The sequence below is a fragment of the Oryctolagus cuniculus genome, chromosome 4, assembly GCF_051225735.1.
Source record: "Oryctolagus cuniculus isolate XC-2025 breed Fujian yellow rabbit chromosome 4, ASM5122573v1, whole genome shotgun sequence".
Lineage (NCBI taxonomy): Eukaryota > Metazoa > Chordata > Mammalia > Lagomorpha > Leporidae > Oryctolagus > Oryctolagus cuniculus.
Genome location: NC_142870.1, coordinates 175,063,951 through 175,072,952, shown reverse-complemented (window position 1 = coordinate 175,072,952; position 9,002 = coordinate 175,063,951).

The following is a 9,002-nucleotide window of genomic DNA, read 5'->3' as shown; positions in this document are numbered from 1 at the left end:
TGATTATTAATCCTTTGTCAGCTGTGTAGTTTGCAAATAATTTCTCCCATTCTGTCGGTTGCCTCTTCACTTTGCTGAGCTTTTCTTTTGCAGTGCAGAATCTTCTCAATTTGATGTAATCTCATTTGTCAATTTTGGCTTTGATTGCCTGTGCCTCTGGGGTCTTTCCCAAAACTCTGCCTATGCCAATGTCTTGCAGAGTTTCCCAAATATTCTCTAATAACTTGATGGTATTGGGTCATAGATTTAGGTCTTTTTCCATGTTGAGTAGATGTTTGTGCAAGGTGTGAGGTAGGGGTCTTGCTTCATACTTCTGCACGTGGAGATCCAGTTTTCCTAGCACCGTTTGTTGTAGTCTGTCCTTGCTCCAGGGATTGCTTTCAGCTCCTTTGTCAAGTTGGTTGTAGATGCACGATTGATTTTTTGCATTTCTATTCTGTTCCATTGGTCAATCCATCTGTTTTTGTGCCAGTACCAGGCTGTTTTGATTACAACTGCCCTGTAGTATGTCTTGAAATTTGGTATTGTGATGCCTCCGGCTTTGTTTTTGTTGTACAAGATTGCTTTAGCTATTTGGGGTATCCTGTGTCTCCATATGAATTTCAGCATCATTTTTTCTATACCTGCAAAGAATGTCCTTGGTATTTGATTGGTATCACATTGAATCTTTAAATTGGTTTTGGAAGAATGGACATTTTGATGATATTGATTCTTCCAACCCATGAACATGAAAGATTTTTCCTTTTTTTGTCTTCTTATATTTCTTTCTTTAATGTTTTGTAATTCTTATTGTAGAGATAATTGATACCTTGGTTAAATTTATTCCAAGGTATTTGATTTTTTTTGTAGCTATTGTGAATGAGATTGATCTTAGCAGTTCTTTCTCAGCCATGGCATTGTCTGTGTATACAAAGCCTGTTGTTTTTTGTGTGTTGATTTTATATTCTGCTACTTCACCAAACTCTTCTATGAGTTCCAATGGTCTCTTGGTGGAGTCTTGGCTCTTCTGTGTATAGGATGCATCATCTGTAAGTAGGGGGGTTTGATTTTCCCCTTCCCAGTAGTCTCTCAGTGGAGTCTTTGGATGCCCTATGTACCAAGTCATGTCATCTGCCCACAGGGAGAGTTTGGTTTCTGAAGGAGGCATCTTTACAACAGGCGTCTTCATCTCTGAACAGAAAGATGGCAGGAAACTGAGGTGAGCAGAAAGAATCGAGGTCCCAGAGTGGGTAGGGAGGGCCAAGGGAGATCCCCTTTCTGCCTTGGTGGTGCGGTAGCAACCCCTTTGCTCTCCTAGTCACAAACCAGCAAAACCACGGTGCTCCCGGTGCATTTGTGAGAGCAGCTTTCAGAAGGACCAGAAGTGTGGGCCAGCAGAGGGCTGGGCCGCTGACCTCACGCTCCAGATAAAGGGAAACATCTCCTATGGGTGGCAGATGGCCGCAGGGTCAAGCACTGGAGGTTTAGGCTGGGCCAGGGGAGGCAGCTGGGAAGGGCTTGCACTCTCAGACCCGGAGGACAGAGAGCGAAGCCTCACGAGGATGAGGCGTTAGCATTGAGCGATAAAGCCAAAGCCGAGAGAGGAACTGAGAGGGAGTGCTGCTGATCCTCCTGGGACACAGGCCTTCTGCCTCTAAATCTGAAGCTCCGTTTTCAGACCCTGTCTCTTCCCTCACACACGAATTCACTGAATTCACTTCCAGAGCCTTTAAACTCACTTCGGAAACACCAGCATCGCCAGTCAGGGACAACAGAGGAAGGAAGTGGAGACGCACAAGCAAGGCAAACATCAGAGGCAAACCTGCCTTGCTTTTGCAGCCCCCGGCCGGCAGGCGGGACGTGGCATGCCCCTTCCTGCCACTGCCCTAGGCTCCCTAGCTCTGGGAACTCCCCCAGGAGTGCCACGTCCCGCTGGCCACTGGGGTTTTGCTTAGAGCATGCACCTGTTCCTTGCTCCCTTTCACAGACACATCGTGGTGCTGCCCTTTGAGACTTGCCCCTGACTTTTCCCCTTCCACCCTCCCTGGTAAGGGCACGCCAGGAAGAATGAAGCCAGGGTCAACAAAGAAAATGCTTGAAGCCCATTAAGTGTGGCAACAAGTTTATTGTGATTCTTAAGTTAATTATATCCGCCTTGACTTCCAGCCAGGCCCTTCGCAGGGCTTCCACGTAGACTTGGCCACCTCTCCCTGCCTGAGACTGGCGGCACGCCTGTCTGCCCGCCTTGTTCCTTTCCCTCTCCCCTCCCTCCTGCATCAGTGAGGCAGCATCACCGTGACCGTGACCGTTACTCCCAGAGCTTCAGTGTGGCGCAGAAGCTCTTGTGTGTTCGGATCTGTCTGAGGAGTGGGGATGTGGTAGCCCCTGGGAGACCACACCGGTAAACAGCAGTTCTTACCACAACCACGTCAGCACTGATTCTGACGTGTATGGGATCATTTACAAGGTGTTACCCGCCGGCCGTTTCACTCCCATGGATGCTTTAGTAGATCTAGCAGTGCCATTTTCTGGGTGAAGAAATCGAGACTTAGCTCATTAGGTGATAAAACACAGTGTGAGGCCAGGGGCTGGATTCTAAGTTGTGTGTGTGTGTGTGTGTGTGTGTGCGTGTGTGTGTATGTTCATCTCTCCACTGTACCGTTCCCCAGATAACAATGAACTTGCACTCTTGTTCCCCTTGTTAGTGTACACAGAGCAAAGTTCGTACTTACTGCCTCATGGAATCCTTACAACGTTGTGATGTTGTTGCTGTCTCCTCTTTTCTTTTTTATTTTATTTTTTTTTTATTTTTTTGACAGGCAGAGTGGGCAGTGAGAGAGAGAGACAGAGAGAAAGGTCTTCCTCTTGCCGTTGGTTCACCCTCCAATGGCCGCCGCGGCCAGCGCGCTGCAGCCTGCGCACTGCGCTGATCCGATGGCAGGAGCCAGGTGCTTCTCCTGGTCTCCCATGGGGTGCAGGGCCCAAGCACCTGGGCCATCCTCCACTGCACTCCCTGGCCACAGCAGAGAGCCGGCCTGGAAGAGGGGCAACCGGGACAGAATCCGGTGCCCCAACCGGGACTAGAACCCGGTGTGCCGGCGCCGCAAGGCGGAGGATTAGCCTACTGAGCCACGGCGCCAGCCGCTGTCTCCTCTTTTCAGATTTCTTTAGGAATTATTCTCCCTGGTCCAGCTGCAGGTGGGCAGTGGCGGCTGCCTGACCCCTGCTGACCCCTGCTAACTGAGCCCGCGGGGACCAGTCAGCCCCTTGCCCAGCAGTTACGAACGTGGAAATGAGCAAAGCCAGCACTTCAGCCTGGAGGTTGAGCGTGGTCCTTCCAGACCTGCTAGGATCAGAGAACGCTGAGCGGCGGGAGGGAGACAGAGAGGACGCAGGAGGCCGGGAGGGAGACAGAGAGGATGCAGAAGGCCGGGAGGGAGACAGAGAGGACGCAGGAGGCCGGGAGGGAGACAGGATGCAGAAGGCCGGGAGGGAGACAGAGAGGATGCAGAAGGCCGGGAGGGAGACAGGGAGGATGCAGAAGGCCGGGAGGGAGACAGAGAGGACGCAGGAGGCCAGGAGGGAGACAGAGAGGACGCGGGAGGCCGGGAGGGAGACAGAGAGGACGCAGGAGGCCGGGAGGGAGACAGAGAGGACGCGGGAGGCCGGGAGGGAGACAGAGAGGACGCAAGAGGCCGGGAGGGAGACAGAGAGGATGCAAGAGGCCGGGAGGGAGACAGAGAGGACGCAAGAGGCCGGGAGGGAGACAGAGAGGACGCAGGAGGCCGGGAGGGAGACAGAGAGGACGCGGGAGGCCGGGAGGGAGACAGAGAGGATGCAAGAGGCCGGGAGGGAGACAGAGAGGATGCAGGAGAGCAGCAGAAGCGGCACTCGGAGCTGCTGCAGGGCTGTGCTCGTGGTTCTGCTCCGTGGCAGTCAGCAGCTACTCTTCCCCGGGACTCCATTTGACTCCCTTGCACCCTGGCAATAACTTCTTTTTTATGCCTAGACAAGGGAGAGGACCTCAGAGAGTTTGTGAGAAAAGGGAATTAAAAGATTAGTTTGGGGGGCCGGCGCTGTGGCGCAGTGGGTTAACACCCCGGCCTGCAGTGCCGGCATCCCATATAGCCGCCGGTTCCAGACCTGGCTGCTCCTCTTCTGATCCAGCTCTCTGCTGTGGCCTGGGAAAACAGTGGAAGACGGCCCAAGTCCTTGGGCTCTTGTACCCGTGTGGGAGACCTGGAAGAAGCTCCTGGCTCCTGGCTTTGGATTGGCGCAGCTCCAGCCATTGCGGCCAGTTGGGGAGTGAACCATCGGATGGAAGACCTCTCTCTATTTCTACCTCTCTCTGTAACTCTTTCAAATAAATAAAATAAATCTTAAAAAAAATATTAGTTTGGAACAAAAAATATTTCAAGTCCATGCATAGCTTTTTCATAGCCCACATTTTCCCTGCATGAACTTTTTTTTTTAAGATTTATTTATTTATTTGAAAGGCAGAATTACAGAGAGGCAGAGAGAGAGAGAGAGAGAGAGAGAGAGAGAGGTCTTCCATCCACTGGTTCACTCCCCAGATGGTAGCAATGGCCGGAACTGGGACACTCTGAAACCAGGAGCTAGAATTTCTTCTGGGTCTCCCAGGGGTGCAGGAGCCCAGGGACTTGGGCCATCTTCTACTGCTTTCCTAGGCCATAGCAGAGAGCTGGATCGGAAGTAGAACAGCCGGGACTTGAACTGATGCCCACATGGGATGCCAGCACGGCAGGCAGAGGCTTTACCCACTACACCACAGCACTGGCCCCTGTATGAAATTTTTTTTAATTTTTATTTTTTATTTGTTTGACAGAGTTATGGACAGTGAGAGAGAGAGAGACAGAGAGAAAGGTCTTCCTTCTGTTGGTTCACTCCCCAAATGGCCGCTATGGCCAGTGCTGCGCCGATCTGAAGCCAGGAGCTGGGAGCTTCTTCCTGGTCTCCCATGCACATGCAGGTGCCCAAGCACCTGGGCCATCCTCCACTGCACTCCTGGGCCACAGCAGAGAGCTGGACTGGAAGAGGAGCAACCAGGACTAGAACCTGGCGCCCATATGGGATGCCGGCGCCGCAGGCGGAGGATTAAGCAAGTGAGTCACGGCGCCGGCCCCTGCATGAACTTTTTGAAGTAGCTTAGTATTAGTGAGAGTTGGTATGCTCCTACTTGCCACCAAAAGAAGTCTCAACCATATCTACCAGAAGCTGAAAGCAGAGTGAACTAGATGCTCCCCGTGGAGTGACATGCGGCAGGCGGGAGACGGAGTGGAATTCACTGCTGTGCTGGGAGAGAGCTGAGCCGGGCCCAGATCCTTCTCTAGGGACTGCGTGAGGAGGCAGCCTCTTAGCTGCGGCTGGGAGGGGAAGAAGAAAGCACGGGCCCTGTTTCAGGGGGTCTCAGCTGCAGCCACGTCTGGTTCCAGTGAAATCTGGACGTCGTCCCCCTGCCCATCTCACGGGCCTGCCTGCTTCTCTCTGCTTTTCCGTCCCAGCTCTCTCCAAAGCAGTGGGAGCTCCCGCAGCCCACGCACAGCTCAGGCATGGGCGGTGGGGGGAAGCTGGCCCTACTGAGTCAGAGGCCCTGCCTCCACTGTCACTGCCACATGGCTCTGGGTTGGCGCCCTTAGGACGAGCCCCCAGTTCCTGCTCCCGTGGTGTCTCCAAGAGCTGATTGGATGGCAGCTGCTTCCTCCGAGAGGGCCCTCCGATAGGGCGAAGCAGACGCGGTGGCGCCTTTCCTAACCCAGCCTCAGAAGGCCCATGTGGCCACCTCGGCAATATTCCATCAGTCCTACAGGCCAGGTCTGATGAGCGGGGGGCGGGCTACGTAAGAACATGACTTTTAGGAGAGAGAGATCAGTGAGGTTACCTTGGAGACATCCGTGCCAACAGAGGATTCAACCAGAGGACAAAGGTCCCAGCCTCCAAGTTCATGAGTACATCCTCCCCGGCTCTGCAGAGGATCCAGAGAGACTGAGCCACAGTCAGCCTCGTGGAGACTGAGTCCCTGTAGTGTAGAGGTGGGGCCCAGCCTCCCGTGTCTCCTGTAGCCGAAGCTGTTTTGCTTGCCCTTTAACCAGTTATGGAGAGGAATTCCTGGATTAAGGGCAGGTGGCTCCAGGTGATTCTAGTCTCCAGACTCAAGGGGTCATTTGCTTCTCTAATAGGTAAAATCCTACTGACCAGTGTTGTCCAGAGGGGTTTGTTCAGGAGAATTCCAGGTCTGGGCAGGGAAGTCCCAGGTCTTCACGATGTCAGCAGGGGTGCACGTTAGAACAGGAGACCTGGAGAGCAGTCATCAAGCAATCCAACACTTTGGGAGGTGCTGTGGTGTCGCAGGTGAGGCTGCCGCCTGCAACATCGACATCCCATATGGGTGTTGGTCTGTGTCCCAGCTTCTCCGTTCCCTATCCAGCTCTCTGCTGTGGCCTGGGAGGGCAGTGGAAGATGACCCAAGTGCTTGGGCCCCTGCACCCACGTGGGAGACCTGGAAGAAGCTCCTGGCTCCTGGCTTCAGCCTGGCCCAGCCCCGGCCATTGTGGCCATTTGGGGAGTGAACCAGTGGATGGAAGACCTCTGTGTCTGTCTGTAACTCTGCCTTCAAATAAATTAAAAACAATTTTTTTTAAAATTTTTTTAAAGAAGGTGACGGGGCCTACTTGAGTGACTTGAGCCAAGTTCAAGTTCAAACTGCTTTGCTATTCGAGGCCAAGACTCTGCTCCCTCTATCTGGCAAGTGCATGTTTGTGTTTCTCACAGGAGCGCCAACTCTGGGTGCAAACAGTGCGCTGCCCCGTGGCCGTCGTTGTGTTCTGGTCGCTGGGGAGCTCTTGCATTTACCTTGAAGAGGGAGCTAGAACTCTTCTCTGAAAGTGCAGGAAGCCCGAATATGCCTTTGCAGCCAGAAAAATAACATTTGCAAAGAGATTATAGTTTGAAAGGGCAGGGCCTTTTAAGATAATGGATTTGGAGGCCTCCTACCTCTTCAAATGCACACGTTTTTAATCATAAAAAAGAGGTTCATTAACTCCAAGTTGTTCTCGCACTCTTCAGTCTTCTGTTACTCTGAGAATCACCCTGAAAGTAGGCAGGGTTTGGAAACTCTGATCCCCGCTTCAGAAAGCCACGTCACGTACAACACGCCAGGCCTAAGGGCTAATTCCACATGCCCACCTTCAGGTCCTCCTGAAACGGGATTAGGAGAGACAGGAAAGTAGTCTACCCGGTGTTTTCCTTCTGGAAAATCGGGAGGTGCTCACCTCTGGAGGCTACCAAGTGTTCCTACAGTTGCTGTCACCATCGCTCCTTGGTAGTAAGCAGGTGTGAGGAGATTATCCCATTTTACAGGGAGAGGCTGAGGCTGGGAGAAAATAAACAATCCAGCAGCACCACACAGCTGGGCAGTGGGGCAGCTGTGACCAGCACTCAGCGCTCCGCGTGGCAGTTGGACCTGGACTCTGGGAGGACCTGCTGGCCAGCTCCAGCCTCCCGCCTCCCGCCTGCCCCACACCCTTCACCTTGGTGGGGGAACCAGCGCACCTGCTGAGATGTCAATGGCTGCAGACAGCTGACACTGCCCAGCCTTGACTTCTCCTGGGGAATTAGAAAAGCAGCACCCCCCAGGAGGGGACTGCTGGGTTGGGAGCAGGCTGTTGTGGGGCTGCTTTGGCGGCCAAGGGGTCTTCTTGGTGCCCCTGTGGCTACTACAAAAGCAAGAATGTTATATCCTAGATCTGAACCCCAGTGTGATGGCACAAGAGGAAGGAAGGAAGGTGAGGCTGACTGGGGGCCTTTGAGGGCGTGGACGTTGTGTGGGCCTCCAGAGTCCCTGGGAGGTGAGACCCCAGGACACCCCGCCCCCTCCCCGCCATTAGCCCACAGTTTGAGCTGAGTGCACTGGCACAGGGTGCTTCTCTGTATTCCCTCAGCCGCTCAGATGAGGCCAAAGGAAAAAACAACCTGTTTCTTTATTAATGATGCTTTCTGCAGAGTTAGATTAAGCGCTGATTAAAGGCAGATGCTTCCAAAGTATAAATGTAACTACCCTCTCAGTCACTTCTCCGGTTACAGGGTTTCCTAGGCGAGTCTCTAAAATCACTTTGGCTGTCTTCCCGTTTGCCTTCCTCCATGCTCTCCACCCAGCTTCCGAGCCGCCCCTCCCAGACTCCGGGAGCAGGAGCTCAGATGCTGGCGAGAGCCTTGCTCAGGGCTGGGCTGTGATGGGATCGCCGGGGTGCTGGCTGGAGCCACCGTACCAACGGGACAGGTAATTCCTCCGCCGGGGCAGCTCTGGTAAGCCTGGGACCCACCACAAAGGGACGTGGGCTTTTGGCTTCTTTTCTCGTCAGGGTGGAGCCCAGAGCTTCTGCAACCCTGTCCTGCTCGGAGAGGTGTGGGGGCCAGGTAGAAGCCACGTGGCTCAGGTGAAGCGGCCGTTGGCTGATTCTGTCAGGCAGCCCTTCAGGACAGGGCCCGGCTGGCCTGACTCCTGCAACCCTGGATTCTGTGCCAACAGCCGGACCCTTCTGGAAGAGTCCTCACATCTCGTTTCTGTCTGAGGCTACGATAAAATTCTTCCCAATATCTTCTGAACTCCTTGTGGCTAATTAATCAAAAATTAATGTCCACGCTTTCTGTGCTGAAGAGCTAGCAAACCATTCTTGGGATTGGCTTTGGATCGAGACCGATTGTGTGGAAGTCGTTTTCTGATTTGATGATGGGATGTATGAAAGGAGAGACTGCTTCTCTTGGTAACCCGTGCTAAGGGACAGGGCTGTGTGGCATCAAGAGGACACACTCGTGTGGGCCACAGCCCAGGGGAGGCATCTGAAGAGTGCGTTTCCCACCAGGCCGTCTCACTTGGGTGGATGAGCAGGGGCTTGTTTGCGGGGCCGAGGGAGGGTGTGTATGTGTGTGTGTGTGTGTGTGTTGGGGGGAGGGAGGTGGCAGGGAGGCTGATGTCCTGGGGGGCTTGTCACACACGGAGGGGTGCT